At 38.9% G+C, this 16297-nt stretch overlaps 1 protein-coding gene across 2 annotated transcripts in view; it reads left to right on the top strand.

Moving 5' to 3' along the window:
• Positions 1 to 7006: 7006 nt before the first annotated feature.
• Positions 7007 to 16297, top strand: part of CD226 (CD226 molecule) — a 101996-nt gene continuing 92705 nt past the window's right edge. The window contains exons 1-2 of one of the 2 annotated variants that reach the window (XM_029220754.1): positions 7007 to 7083; positions 8646 to 8776. The gene's annotated coding sequence lies outside the window, so the exon portion shown is untranslated. Of the gene's footprint in view, positions 7084 to 8645; positions 8777 to 14395; positions 14553 to 16297 lie in introns of those variants that run through there. The other variant, XM_029220763.1, reaches the window with a different exon arrangement.

Here is a 16297-nt window from a genome sequence, read left to right on the forward strand (position 1 = left end):
ATATATATATATATATATATATATATATATATATATATAAAATTATTCCTTCTTTCTTACAGAAAGGACAGCATGCTGTACACACTCTTTTGTACTTTTTTTTCATTTAAAATATGTCCTGGAAGTCACTCTGCATGAGTTCAGAGGGCTCTTCCTCATTCTTGGTACTCCAGTATATAGATGTACCATACTTTATTCAACCAGTTTCTCATGAATGAGTATCAAGTTGTTCCCGATGTTTTGCTATTATGAATAATGCCACAATTATTAAAAACCTGTTCCTATGTTGTTTTGTACTTGTAGAGGTGTCTGTTCAGAGCACACTCCTAGAAGTAGAATTTCCAGATCAAAGCGTAAATGCAGACACAGTTTGTTGGCTCCTTCTAAATTCCTTTGTTGGGGTACCGCCTCATCCTCCGCCCCACCCCACCAGTCCCAGGAGTGTATGTGAGGCCTTTCTCCCCAGAGCTGCTGTAGGAGATGCCTAACTTCTGGCCCACATTCCCCCAGCTCCCCTGAGTCCTGCAGCTGCGATAGACAGTTTCCAGGTCACTGACAGCTGCCCACTTCCAGCACCTGTGTCTCTCTCCTCATCCTGAGGGAGAAGCAGTTCACTAAACCCAGAGGGGAGGCCCGTTTCAATGTAAAAGCACAGAGGTTGAAAGAGAATGCTTTGTTTGAAGAACAGCTTGAAATTTACTGCTATGAATGTGACTGGAGTGTGTAATTTGGAAATTCATAAAGATCCATTGTGGACAAATGTGAACGACACCATATGCCATTTGCAGAGCACAGACTCAAATGAGAGTGTCTGCTCTGTGTGGGACCTGTGTTCAGAGTCCTGTGGTCTAAATAAACTGCTTTCAATGCATTTTTATCTCTCTCAAATTGACTTTAGCAATGACTTTCTCTTCCTAAGAATCAAGCACATTTATATACTTTTTGTGCCCACCTATTTTCATTCAGAACATATTCAGGTCAATCAATACTTATTGAAGAGTTTGTCCATATTTTCGTGGATTGTTTTACTGTATTAGCTTATACAAGGTTTGACTGCAGCACTTATTAATCCATTCAATAAATAATCATTCATTGCCTTTTTCATTTAAAACGTTCTTGTCTGATAATAATAATAATACGTTTTCATATGAAATATGTAAAATAAAGAGGTTCATGAATAAAAATATAAAGATTGCCTTTAAGGCACCAACCCACATAACCACTGCCATTTACATTGTGGTATCATTTTCATTTATTTAATCCCCCAATAAAGTAATTCCCTAGTGACAGGAACAATGGCACATTCATTAAAAAAATAATTCCTCCTTTATCAAATGAAACCATGCTCATATTGTACAGAAAAAAGAAAATATCACTCCTGTTCTCCCTCCTACTCTATTCTTTCTAAGCATAAAGGAAGAAAATTAGACCCTTGCCACTGTTTTACAACCTGGTGTGGCATCTTCTTTCACCTGTTAGTATTACCTAAGCTCCTGTATGCTGCCTAGATAATTCCCCTGCTTACCTTAAAGTTATGGGGAAGAGGGAACTGCAATGTTTAGTATTTCCTATGCTACTTTATATCTATATCACAGTCTGTTAGAGGTGGGAAAATCACAGGCAGTGCATGAATTGTAACTGTCAAAAACCCAAATTAAATACCCTTTTTAAAAAAAATTTTATATTATTTGTTTTTTTATACAGCAGGTTCTTATTAGTCATCAGTTTTATACACATCAGTGTATACATGTCAATCCCAATCGCCCAATTCATCACACCACCACCACCACCCCGCTGCTTTTCCCCTTTGGTATCCATATGTTTGTTCTATGCATCTGTGTCTCAATTTCTGCCCTGCAAACCAGCTCATCTGTACCATTTTTCTAGATTCCACATATGTGCTTTAATATACAATATTTGTTTTTCTTTTTCTGACTTACTTCACTCTCTATGACAGTCTCTAGATCCATCCACGTCTCTACAAATGATCCAATTTCGTTCCTTTTTATGGCTGAGTAATATTCCACTGTATATATGTACCACATCTTCTTTATCCATTCGTCTGCCGATGGGCATTTAGGTTGCTTCCATGACCTGGACATTGTAAATAGTGCTGCAATGAACATTGGGTTGCTTGTGTTTTTTTGAATTATGGTTTTCTCTGGGTAAATGCCCAGTAATGGGATTGCTGGGTCATATGGTAATTCTATTTTTAGTTTTTTAAGGAACCTCCATATGTTCTCTATAGTGATTGTATCAATTTACGTTCCCACCAACAGTGCAAGAGGGTTCCCTTTTCTCCACACCCTCTCCAGCATTTGTTGTTTGTAGATTTTGTGATGATGTCCATTCTAACTGGTGTGAGGTGATACCTCATTGTAGTTTTGATTTGTATTTCTCTAATAATTAGTGATGTTGAGCAGTTTCTCATGTGCTTCTTGGCCATCTGTATGTCTTCTTTGGAGAAATGTCTATTTAGGTCTTCTGCCCTTTTTGCATTGGGTGGTTTGTTTTTTTAATATTGAACTTCATGAGCTGTGTATATATTTTGGAGATTAATCCTTTGTCCGTTGATTCATTTCCAAATATTTTCTCCCATTCTGAGGGTTGTCTTTTCATCTTGTTTATGGTTTCCTTTGCTGTGCAAAAGCTTTTTAAGTTTCATTAGGTCCCATTTGTTTATTTTTGTTTTTATTTCGATTACTCTAGGAGGTGGATCAAAAAAGATCTTGCTGTGATTTATGTCAAAGAGTGTCCTTCCTATGTTTTCCTCTAAGACTTTTCTAGTGTCCGGTCTTACATTTAGGTCTGTAATCCATTGTGAGTTATTTTTGTGTATGGTGTTAGGGAGTGTTCTAATATCATACTTTTCCATGTAGCTGTCCAGTTTTTCCAGCACCACTTATTGAAGAGACTGTCTTTTCTCCATTGTATATCCTTGCCTCCTTTGTCATAGATTAGTTGACCATAGGTGCATGGGTTTATCTCTGGGCTTTCTATCCTGTGCCATTGATCTATACTTCTGTTTTTGTGCCAGTACCATATTTTCTTGATTACTGTAGCTTTGTCGTATAGTCTGAAGTCAGGGAGTCTGATTCCTCCAGCTCCTTTTCTTTCCCTCAAGACTGCTTTGGCTATTCAGGGTCTTTTGTGTCTCCATACAAATATTAAGATTTTCTGTTCTAGTTCTGTAAAAAATGCCATTGGTAATTTGATAGGGATTGCATTGAATCTGTAGATTGCTTTGGGTAGTATAGTCATTTTCACAATATTGATTCTTCCACTCCAAGAACATGGTATATCTCTCCATCTGTTTGTATCTTCTTTAATTTCTTTCATCAGTGTCTTATAGTTTTCTGCCTACAGGTCTTTTGTCTCCCGAGGTAGGTTTATTCCTAGGTATTTTATTCTTTTTGTTGCAATGGTAAATGGCAGTATTTCCTTAATTTCTTTTTCAGATTTTTCATCGTTAGTGTATAGGAATGCAAGAGATTTCTGTGCGTTAATTTTGTATCCTGAAACTTTACCAAATTCATAGATTAGCTCTAGTAGTTTTCTGGTGGCATCTTAAGGATTCTCTATGCATAGTATCATGTCCTCTGCAAACAGTGACAATTTTACTTCTCTTCCAATTTCTATTCCTTTTTTTTCTTTTTCTTGTCTGATTGCCATGGCTAGAACTTCCAAAACTATGTTGAATAATAGTGGTGAGAGTGGACATCCTTGTCTTGCTCCTGATCTTAGAGGAAATGCTTTCAGTTTTTCACCATTGAGATTGATGTTTGCTGTGGGTTTGTCGTATGTGACCTTTATTATGTTGAGGTAGGTTCCCTCTATGCCCACTTTCTGGAGAGTTTTTATCATAAAAGGGTGTTGAATTCTGTCAAAAGCTTTTTCTGCATCTATTGAGATGATCATATGGTTTTTATTCTTCAATTTGTTAATATGGTGTATCACATTGATTGATTTGCGTATATTGAAGAATCCTTGCATCCCTGAGATAAATCCCACTTGATCATGGTGTATGATCCTTTTAATGTGTTGTTGGATTCTGTTCGCTAGTATTTTGTTGAGGATTTTTGCACCTATATTCATCAGTGATATTGGTGTGTAATTTTCTTTTTTTGTAGTATCTTTGTCTGGCTTTGGTATCAGGGTGATGGTGGCCTCATGGAGTGAGTTTGGGACTATTCCTTCCTCTGCAATTTTTTGGAAGACTTTGAGAAGGATGGGTTTTAGCTCTTCTCTAAATGTTTGATAGAATTCACCTGTGAAGGCATCTAGTCCTGGATATTTGTTTGTTGGACGATTTCTAATCACAATTTCAATTTCCTTACTTGTGATTGGTCTGTTGATGTTTTCTATTTCTGCCTGGTTCAGTCTTTGGAAGGCTATACATTTCTAAGAATTTGTCCACTTCTTCCAGGTTGTCCATTTTATTGGCATAGAGTTGCTTGTAGTAGTCTGTTAGGATGCTTCCTATTTCTGCGGTGTCTGTTGCAACTTCTTTTTCATTTCTGATTTCATTGATTTGAGTCCTCTCCTTGTTTTTTATGATGAGTCTGGATAATGGTTTATCAATTTTGTTTATCTTCTCAAAGAACCAGATTTTAGTTTTATTCATCCTTGCTATTGTTTTCTTTGTTTCTATTTCATTTATTTCTGCTTTGATCTTTCTGATTTCCCTCCTTTTAGTAACTTTGAGTTTTGTTTGTTCTTCTTTCTCTACTTCTTTGAGGTTTAAGGTTAGATTGTTTATTTGAGATGTTTGTTGTTTGTTGAGGTAGGATTGTATTGCTATAAACTTCCCTCTTAGAGCTGCTTTTGCTGCATCTGATAGGTTTTGGATTGTCGTGTTTTCATTGTCATTTGTCTCTAGGTATGTTTTGATTTCCTCTTTGATTTCTTCAGTGATCTCTTGGTTATTTTGTAATGTATTGTTTTTCCTCACTGTGTTTGTGTTCTTTACGTTTTTTTCCCTGTAATTGATTTCTAATCTCATAGCGTTTTGGTCAGAAAAGATGCTTGATATGATTTCAATTTTCTTAAATTTACTGAGGTTTGATTTGTGACCCAAGATGTGATCCCTCCTATAGAATGTTCCATGCGCACTTGAGAAGAAAGTGTAAGCTGCTGTTTTTGGATCGAATGTCCTATAAATATCAATTAAATCTATCTGGTCTATTGTGTCATTTAAAGCTTGTGTTTCCTTATTAATTTTCTGTTTGGATGATCTGTCCATTAGTGTAAGTGAGGTGTTAAAGTCCCCCACTATTATTGTGTTACTGTCGATTTCCTCTTTTAGTGCTGTTAGCAGTTGCCTTGTGTATTGAGGTGCTCCTATGTTGGGTGCATATATATTTATAATTGTTATATCTCTTCTTGGATTGATCCCTTTATCATTATGCAGTGTCCTTCCTTGTCTCTTGTAACATTCTTTATTTTAAAGTCTATTTTATCTGATATGAGTATTGCTACTCCAGCTTTCTTTTGATTTCCATTTGCATGGAACATCTTTTTCCATCCCCTCACTTTCAGTCTGTATGTGTCCCTAGGTCTGAAGTGGGTCTCTTGTAGACAGCCTATATATGGGTCTTGTTTTTATATCCATTCAGCAAGCCTGTGTCTTTTGGTTGGAGCATTTAATCCATTCACATTTAAGGTAATTATTGATATGTATGTTCCTATGACCATTTTCTTAATTGTTTTGGGTTTGTTTTTGTAGGTCCTTTTCTTCTCTTGTGTTTCCCACTTAGAGAAGTTCCTTTAGCATTTGTTATAGAGCTGGTTTGGTGGTGCTGAATTCTCTTAGCTTTTGTTTGTCTGTAATGCTTTTGATTTCTGCATTTAATCTGAATGAGATTGGTAGAGTAATCCTTGCTTGGTAGAGTAATCTTGGCTGTAGGTTATTCCCTTTCATCACTTTAAATATGTCCTGCCACTCCCTTCTGGCTTGTAGAGTTTCTGTTGAGAAATCAGCTGTTAACCTTATGGGAGTTCCCTTGTATGTTATTTGTCATTTTTCCCTTGCTGCTTTCAATAATTTTTCTTTGTCTTTAATTTTTGCCAGTTTGATTACTGTGTGTCTTAGCATGTTTCCTCTTAGGTTTATCCTGTATGGGACTCTCTGTGCTTCCTGTACTTGGCTGGCTATTTCCTTTCCCATGTTAGGAAAGTTTTCAACTATAATCTCTTCTAATATTTTCTTGAGTCCTTTCTCTCTCTCTCCTCCTTCTGGGACCCCTATACTGTGAATGTTGTTGCATTTAATGTTGTCCCAGAGGTCTCTTAGGCTGTCTTCATTTCTTTTCATTCTTTTTTCTTTAGTCTGTTCCGCCGCAGTGAATTCCACCATTCTGTCTTCCAGGTCACTTATCCATTCTTCTGCCTCAGTTATTCTGCTATTGATTCCTTCTAGTGTATTTTTCATTTCAGTCATTGTATTGTTCTTCTCTGTTTGTTTGTTCTTTAATTCTTCTAGGTCTTTGTTAAACATTTCTTGCATCTTCTCGATCTTTGTCTCCATTCTGTTTCCTAGGTCCTGGATCATCTTCACTATCGTTATTCTGAATTCTCTTTCTGGAAAGTTGCGTATCTCCACTTCATTTAGTTGTTTTTCTGGGGTTTTATCTTGTTCCTTCATCTGGTACATAGCCCTCTGCCTTTTCATCTTGTCTATCTTTCTATGAATGCGGTTTTTGTTCCACAGGCTGCAGGATTGTTGTTCTTCTTGCTTCTGCTGTCTGCCCTCTGGTGGATGAGGCTATCTAAGAGGCTTGTGCAAGCTTCCTGATGGGAGGGACTGGTTGTGGATAGAACTAGGTGTTTCTCTGCTGGGCAGAGCTCAGTAAAACTTTAATCCACTTGTGTGCTGATTGGTGGCGCTGGGTTCCCTCGCTGTTTGTTGTTTCACCTGAGGCAACCCAGCACTGGAGCCTACAGGCTGTTTTGGGGGCTAATGGTGGACTCCGGGAGGACTCATGCCAAAGAGTACTTCCCAGAATTTCTGCTGCCAGTGTCCTTGTCCTCACGGTGAGAAACAGCCAACCCCTGCCTCTGCTGGAGACCCTCCAACACTAGCAGGTAAGTCTGGTTCTGTCTCCTATGGGGGTCACTGCTCCTTCCCCTGGGTCCTGATGCAGACACTACTTTGTGTGTGCCCTCCAAGAATGGAGTCTCTGTTTCCCCCAGTCCTGTCGAAGTCCTGCAATCAAATCCAGCTAGCCTTCAAAGTCTTATTTTCTAGGAATTCCTCCTCCCTTTTGCCAGACCCCCAGGTTGGGAAGCCTGAAGTGGGGCTCAGAACCTTCACTCCAGTGGGTGGACTTCTGTGGTATAAGTTTTCTCCAGTTTGTGAGTCACCCACTCAGCAGTTATGGGATTTGATTTTATTGTGATTGTGCCCCTCCTACCATCTCATTGTGACTTCTCCTTTGTCTTTGGATGTGGTGTATCTTCTTTGGTGAGTTCCAGTGTCTTCCTGTCTATGATTGTTCAGCAGTTAGTTTTGATTCCGGTGCTTTCGCAAGAGGGAGTGAGAGCACGTCCTTCTACTCTGCCATCTTGAACCAATCTAAATACCCTTCTTGATGGCACCTAAAAGGTGAATGAGTCCCCAGTTCTGACTCTTCACAGAAGATTCCTGGCAGTGGGGAACCAAAGAACCATAAATGTTATGTTATTGCCTTCTCTCTTTATTTTCATTGAAATTTCATTGAGATAATTGTGGATTCACATGCAATTGTAAGAAATAATACAAAGAGACTCCATATATTTTTACCCAGTTTCCCCCAATGGTATCATCTTACAAAATAGAGTACAATATCACAGCCAGGAATTGACATTGATGCAATCCACCTACAGTATTCAGCTTTCCCCAGTTTTACTTGTACTCATTTGTGTGTGGGTGCATATGTGTTTTAAGTTCTAGTGTATTAAGCTGTATAAGATGCATAAGTATATCATGTTAATACAAGAATAATTGCATTAATTATATTAAGATCTCTACAGTGTTGTCCCCTGTGTAAATCTGCATATCTCCCACCACAGTCAAGATACAAAACAGTTCCAACATCATGAGGATCCTTTGTGTTGCCTTTTATGACAAATATTTCTTTCCCACATCACTCCCCATTTTTAACCCCTGACAACTTCTAATCTTTTCTAAAATTTCTAAATTTAAAAAATTTTGTCATTTCAAGAAAGTTGTATAAATGGAATACATTCACCATGAAACTTTTGAGACTGGCTTTTTTTTTTTTTTTTACTCAGCGTGATTCCCTGCAGATTTATCCAAGTTTCTGCATGTATCAATACTTTGATCTTTTTTATTGTTGAGTAGTATCCCATGGTAGAAATATACCAGACACCTAAGTCTTTTATTTTATTTGGAGTGATTATAAATGGTATTATGTTTTAAATTTTAGTTTCCCTATGATTATTATTAGTATATAGAAATACAGTTGATTTTGGGGTGTTGATCTTGTATACTGCAAACTTACTGAACTCACTTATTAGTTCTAGAAGATTTTGTAGATTTCTTGAGTTTGCTACATAAACAATCATGTCCTCTGCAGTTTGGCCTAGTTTTATGTCTTCCTTCCCTATCTGTATGCCTTTTATTTCTTTTTCTTGCTTTATTACAGTGGCTGGAACATCTAGTACTATGCTGTACAGCAATGGTTCAAGCAGACCTCCTTACTTTTTCCCCAGTCTTAAGAGGAGAGCATTCAGTCCTGGCTACGGGTTCTTTGCAGATGATCTTGATGAAGTTGAGGTAATTCTCCTCCATTTCTAACTCATGGCTTTTATTGTGAGTGGGTGTTACATTTTTTTATCAAATGATTTTTCTGTGTCCATCAATATGGTCACATAATTTTTCTTCTTTAACTTGTTGATATATTGAATTACATTTATTTTTGATTCTCAGATGAGAAGTGACTTTGGACAGGTGAAGAAGGGAGTACACTATGTAAGACTTTGAAAACGAAGCCAAGGTGTTCAGATGTGAATCTATTGCACACCATTTTCCACAGTATGTTTTGAGACGTATGCTAATAGAGGATACATAAAGATGTAATTTCACAGTCAAACTAGTTTGAGAAACAGTGGTTTAAACTAAATTCAGTAGGCTTCTTCGTTCCTGATTTTCTCAGAACCTTTAATATGCTGCATTGAATGATATCTGTATTTCCAAAAGGGGATTAAAGAGTGTAAAGTTCCCAAATCCAGTTTATCCACAAAATCCACATTTTCCATAATGTCTATGATAATTGGAAGATGCACTTTGGGAAACATTGCCATAGGAAATAATTTTTTCTAATGAAAATTTCTGACCTGGGGAGTACCATAGAAGAAAGGCAGTGTGCTGCAGTGGCTCTTACACATGGAACTTCAGGAAGGTTTCCTACCTGCTGAAAGCCCACTTCATTATCTGTTGAGTGGGGAAAAAACATGACTCCATGGGGGGGCAGTAGGATGTTGAGGTAAAGAGTGTGTGCTCTACAGTCAAACATCTGAGTCCAAATCCTGGTTTTGCTACCTAAAAGGTGTGGGGAGCATTGGGAAAGTTACTTAATCACCCTGTGCCTGTTTCCTCACGTGTAAGGTAAGAATAGTAACAATTCCTACTTTCTAAGAGTTTTAAAAGGTTTAATGAATAAAACATGTAAAGCCTTAGAGAAGTGTCAGGCAACTGGTAACCATTTAATAGTCATTACCTGTGCTGTTTATAGTTGAAGGATTAAGTGAGATGATCAGAAAAATACCTATCAATTTTATTACTCAGAAAGTAGTTATTAGGAAAGTAGATCCAAGGGCAGTTGTAGGATGAGTTAGAAGCAAGTGAATCTATGCTCCCATGTTGGATGCTTTGAGGACTAGGCCAGTGAGAGTACAGATGTAGAGGTTGCTTTTTTAAATACTTTCTTTAGCTCTGTAGCATTTGGTGATTGAATATGAGGGGTTGAAAAAGATGACCCAAAGGTGACACCAGTTTTCAGCCTCGGCATTAGGGAAATGGATATTGTACCCCCCATGAATGAAGTGTGTCCTGGGTATTAACATGTCAGCCAGATAATTTTAGCATTCTCATTAAAAAATAATAGATATTTTAATTTCTGATTTTAATAAATGCAGGAAACTAAAGAGTTTCAGCCTGTGTATGCTAAACTATGAAATCTGATCCATGTTGGTAAAGGAACAATTTGATTACATAGCTATACTACAAGGAAAATTATGCCCGTGATGCAACTTTGAACTTTGAGGACATCTCAGCTTTTTATTTAGAGCACTGAAGTGGCACAATGGTTCCTCAGAGGAAATTAAGAGAGAGAAAGGCATGCTGGTGCTCAGAATAGCAGAGAAGATTGAAATAAATGGGAAACGTGGTAAAATGCCTGAAAATAAGCCAAATATGTAAGATAAAGTTAGATCATAGTTATTGTTTATTGAACACCTGCTACATACTGGCCATCGCTTTTGGATTGGGGATACAGTTAGTTACAACTGCCGAGGTCTACCTGGAACTGTCCTGGTTTTAGCACTGAAATCCCATGTCCTGGGAAACTGCTTGGCCTCAGGCAAACCAGGACAGTGGGTCACACTCAGCACAGCAGTGAACAAGGCAGTCTTTGCACTCAAGGAACTCACATTCAAGTTGGGGGATCGAGAGACAGACGCAAAGCAGATAAAAATAAGACAAAAGGCACAGTTTTGTATATAGTGCAGCATCAGGTTAGAAGGAATGTAAACTATTTATATATTGGTTCATCTATTCATTTTGAAAAAGGAGCTGGCTCCTTCTATATCTAGTGTGGGAAAGAGAGGGTCACCACAGGTCATAATTTGACTTTCAGAAGGATCACTGCTTACCCCCTCAGAGTGGATACACATGAAGTGGGTAGGCTCCCATTGCCCTGAGAGAAGGGAATAGAAGGACTGTTTTTCTGTCTGACCCAGCTTGCCCTTCACAGGACCTGGTGGAAACTTTTCAAAGAGGCCACATGCACCGGGGAGAGGAGGATGGAGACTCTGGCCCTGCCTCCTTGAGAGCCAGCAGTGTTAGCAGCTTTATGATGGATAAGGGTAATCCTGATTGAGGGCTGGGTAGAAAAGACACCATAGCCTCCCAAGGTGACCAGGAGCTGACCAGGAATGAAGATGGGCTGGACCCAGCACCAGGACCCAGGTGGTCTTTGTTACTGCTGTATAAGTGGAGACCAACTATCATGATTTGTCCAGGACTGAAGGGTTTCCTTGCTCATGGGACTTCAAACCCACAGCTAACTGAGGTGGCTTTTAAGATGACCTATTATCCAAACCAAGACACTTTTGAGAATGAAATGGGAGGCTGTTAATAAACACACCAGTTCAACCAGGTGTATGTTGGAGCCATTCTAGGGAGCTCCAGAGAGAGATGGGACCCTATCTACGTTAGACTACATTTATTCTGGATTCAAATTACAGGAAGATGTGGGGCCTTGTGTAGCTGAGGCAGCAAACCTTCCCTTATCTAGTTACCCTGCCATGGTGACAGGCTATGGGGACAATGACCTTGGTGTAATTGTTAACCAAACAGCTCAAATATAAGTTCCATTACTCGACTGCAGACAAAACTGTCCTCAGGGCACCAGCAAAGCAGAGGAACAACCATGACAACAAAAATAAAAGTTCAGAAATTTGCGATAACAATATCTATCAAGGACCTAATTTAAGTATGTATATGGTTTTTTAAATTGAGGTGTAGGTGATGTACAATATTACATAAGTTTCAGGTGTACAAGGTAGTAATCCACAATTTTTAAAGACTATATTCCATTTACAGTTATTATAAAATATTGGCTATATTACCCATGTTGTACAATATATCGTTGTAGCTTATTTATTTTATACATACTAGTTTGTAACTCTTAATCCCCTACCCCTATCTTGCCCCTTCCTCCTTTCCTCTCCCCACTGGTAGTCATTAGTTTGTTCTCTGTATCTGTGATTCTGTTTCTTTTTTGTTACATTCACTAGTTAGTTTTATTTTTTACATTCCACATATAAGTGATAATCATACAGTATTTGTCTTTCTCTGACTTATTTCACTTAACATAATATCCTCCAAGTCCATCCATGTTGCTGCAAATGGAAATATTTCATTCCTTTTTATGGCTGAGTAGTATTATAGTGTATTTATTTATACTACATCTTCTTTATCCATTCATCTTTTGATGGACACTTAGGTTGCTTCCATATGTTGGCAATTGTAAATAATGCTGCCACGAACACTGGGGTGCATGTATCTTTTCGAATGAAGGTTTTGGGGGTTTGTTTTTGAATACCAAGGAGTGGAATTGCTGGGTCATATAGCAATTCTATTTTTAGTTTTTTGAGAAACCTCCATACTGTTTTCCACAGTGGCTGCACCAATCTACATTCCCACCAACAGTGTGCAAGGGTTCCCTTTTTTCCACATCCTTGCCAACCTTTGTTATTTATGTTCTTTTGATGATGGCCATTCTGACAGGTGTGAGGTAACATTTCATTGTGGTTTTGATTTGCATTTCCCTGATGATTAGCAATGTTGAGCATTGTATTCTTTGGAAAAACATCTATTCAAGTTTTCTGCCCATTTTTTAAAATTCAGGTTGTTTGTTTTCTTGAGTTATATAAATTGTTTATATATGCTGGATATTAATCCCTTATTGGTCATATCATTAGCAAATATTTTCTCCTAGTCTGTAGATTGTCTTTTCTTTTTGTGGATGGTTTCCTTTGCTGTACAAAAGCTTTTAAGTCTAATTAGGTCCCATTTGTTTATTTTTGCTTTTATTTCCTTTGCTTTAGGAGACAGATCCCCAAAAATATTGCTACAATTTATATCAAAGAGTGTTCTGCATGTTTTCCTCGTATATTTAGGTCTTTAATCCATTTTGAGTTTATTTTTGTGTATGGTGTTCTAATTTCATTCTTTTACATGTAGCTATCCAGATTTCCCAGCACCACTTATTGAAGAGACTGTCTCTTCTCCATTGAATATTCTTGTCTCCTTTGTCGTAGATTAAATGACCATAAGTGCATGGGTTTATTTCTGGGCTCTCTATTCTGTTCCATTGAGCTATGTGTCTGTTTCTGTGCCAGTATCATACTGTTTTGATTACTGTAGCTTTAGTAGTATACTGTAGTATAGTCTGAAGTCAGGGAGTGTAATACCTCCAGCTCTATTCTTCTTTCTCAAGATTGTTTTGGCTATTTGGGGTCTTTTGTGTTTCTATACAAATTGTAGGATTATTTCTTCTTGTTCTGAGAAAAATACTCTTGGTATTTTTTTTTAATTTATTTTTTTTGGCGGTACCTGCGCCTCTCACTGTTGTGGCCTCTCCTGTTGTGGAGCACAGGCTCCGGACGCGCAGGCTCAGCGGCCACGGCTCATGGGCCCAGCTGCTCCGCGGCATGTGGGATCTTCCCGGACCGGGACACGAACCCATGTCCCCTGGATCGGCAGGCGGACTCTCAACCACTGCACCACCAGGGAAGCCCTATGCTTGGTATTTTGATATGGATTAGATTGAATCTGTAGATTTCCTTGAATAGTATGGTCATTTTAACAATATTATTATTCCAATCCACAAACACAGTATATCTTTCTATCTGTTTGTGACATCTTCAATTTCTTTCATCAGGGTCTTTCTGAGTACAGATATTTTACCTCCTTAGGTAGGTTTATTCCTAGGTACTTTATTCTTTTCGATGCGATTGTAAATGGGTTTGTTTTCTTAATTTCTCTTTCTGATAGTTCATTATTAGTGTATAGAAATGCAACATATTTCCGTATATTAATTTTGTATCCTAGCACATGTATGTTTTGTGCTGTTTTGGAAAGTAAAAAATTTCTTTAAAGTGCCTGGGATGCAGCAGTATTGAGAGTATAAGAGGCCGAATAAAATATTCAGAGCTTTGTGTCTGAAATTCCCCATCTGGATGGAGGGCACTTGGCTGGGATAACGTGAGGGTGGGGTTTGCCAGCCTGGGTGCTCCACTGGGGCTGGCAGGGTCTTTGCTGTCATCAAAGTCCTGGGAGCTGGAGGCCCCACGGCTAGTCCAAGATGGATCAGGATTTGAACATAAGTCTCTTTGCAAAGCCCATACTCTTGTTTATAGGGGAGTAACTCTCATGCTCTCTCACTGACTAACCATAATGCAGAGGGAGTCTTATCACATAGCAGCAGCACAGAGTAATGTGGGATGCAGAGGAGAAAGGCATGAGCTCTGTCAGGGGATGGCTGCAGAGAAGAGATAGTGAATATCTGCAGGTCCCCATCCGTCCATGGACAGTGGCTGTCTGCTGCTTCCTGGGGTCTTTAGAACCAATTCCCAAAGAAGAACTTAGTACTTACCCGGGCCTGATACTCAGGGCAGGAGTCCTGAAAATGTGTGTGCAAGTATTTATTTCCTTGAAACCTTGAGACCATCAGGAGAGGGAAGGTTGATAAACAGAGGAGGAAGAAGAAGACAGTGTCCAGTGGAGTCCTGGGTGCTGCCTGCTGGGCCCAGCAATGCCACACCAGGTGACGAGAGGGTGAGGGCTCCCAGTCTGGGTAGAACTTTTCAGAATGGCTCATTTGCTGTCTTATTTTTATGAGTGGACGTGTGTTGAAAAAAGTTCTTCACTTGGTATATTACAGACATTTTGCATGTCTAAATATAGATCTGCATAACCATTAAAGAGCCGCAGAGCATCCCAGCCTATGAACTTAGCACAATTAATTGAGCCAGTCCACTAGAGAAAGGCATGCAGATTGTTTCCTGTTTTCATTAATAGAAATAATGCTGTAATAAACATTTCCATTTTTAACCACAGATCTTTGCTAAATTTATTATTCTTTAGGATAACTATCTTGTAGGTGACCTTGCTGGGTCAGAGGATACAATAAGTCATATCTTAACTCTTCTGCGTAGAAAATGTGTACCTGTGTGCATTTGCACCCACCACACATGGCATTTGTGTCTCCATCTGCTCTTGTTAACCGTGGTCACTATCATTCTTTTCATTTGTATATTTACATATTTGACATGCAAAAATTAACTTGTCATTGTTTTCATGTTTATTTATTCATTCATTTCATTTATTACAACTGGTGAGATCCAATAGCTTTTTACATTTTTCTATCTGTAGTGCTTCTTATGTGAATTGATGTTTAGCATCCATTGCCTGTTTTCTATTGGGATATTTGTGGGATTTCTTTCTGTCATTGATATTTAAGTACTTTGCACTTAGAAAATACTGTACTTCTATGTCATCCCTCTCCTGACTGTCCTGCCTTTTGCTTTGTTAGTGTGTGATATTTGTCACGCCAGAGTTTTAAGTTTTTATGTAGGAAAAGCTATCACATTTTCCCTGGCTTTGGCATTTTATATGTATATATATATATATATATATATATATATATATATATATATACACAGACACACACATATATATACACATCTTAAAACGTGTACCTTAATATGTTTATATATATACATATTCTGTATGTATTTAATCTCAAAACCAAAAATCCATCTCTACCCTCAAGCTTATAAAATATATTCTCCCCTTTTTTAGAATATTTTTCTTTTTCAAATTATCAATACCTTTGAAATGTGTGCTGCTGTGACAGTTGAGTGTAGTGTTCAGGGTCCTTAGTTGTACCTTTCCAAAGTACTTCTGTCTAAGGTGAGAAGGAAGCAACTTGAAGGGACAGGGGACGCGGAGCAGGTCACAGAACGAATGGGTGTGAGTTGGGGGGCACCGGCTCCGTGCCACTAGGCCAGCCACAGTTCCCCCAGGGCCACCCCCGCAGGCCTGCGAAGACACCCCTGCAGCCGGCACAGGCCCTGCCGCCACTCCACGGGGACACCAAGCTCCCCTGCTGCTGGCAGAGCCTGTGTGCTGCTGTCTTGGGCATTGGTAGGGCTGCAGCCCTGCTGCCGTCTGGCCAGAATGGGCCCTGGGGCCCTGCTGATCCCCTGCTTTGAATCCTCAAGCTTTGGATTTGGATTCCGATGGAATAAATGTGTTGGCAAGAGTCTAGGTCCCCCACCCAGGCACTAGCTGTGCGGGCCCTCTGGTGGGCGTGGGGAGGTCCTGCTGCCCCGGGGGTGGATGCCGACTGCAGCTTTTCCCAATAGGCAGTCACTTTCACTAACACCCTTCAGTAGACAACGAGTTCTTTCCCTGCTGTGCTGAAGTGTCACTGTTGTCATATGCTGAACATCGGTAATTCTGTTTTTTAAACCCAAATTAATTCTGGGTTTATTAAAAAGAGGCTGA

This window comes from Monodon monoceros, unplaced genomic scaffold (assembly GCF_005190385.1).
Source record: "Monodon monoceros isolate NGI ecotype Baffin Bay Population unplaced genomic scaffold, NGI_Narwhal_1 Super_Scaffold_1, whole genome shotgun sequence".
Lineage (NCBI taxonomy): Eukaryota > Metazoa > Chordata > Mammalia > Artiodactyla > Monodontidae > Monodon > Monodon monoceros.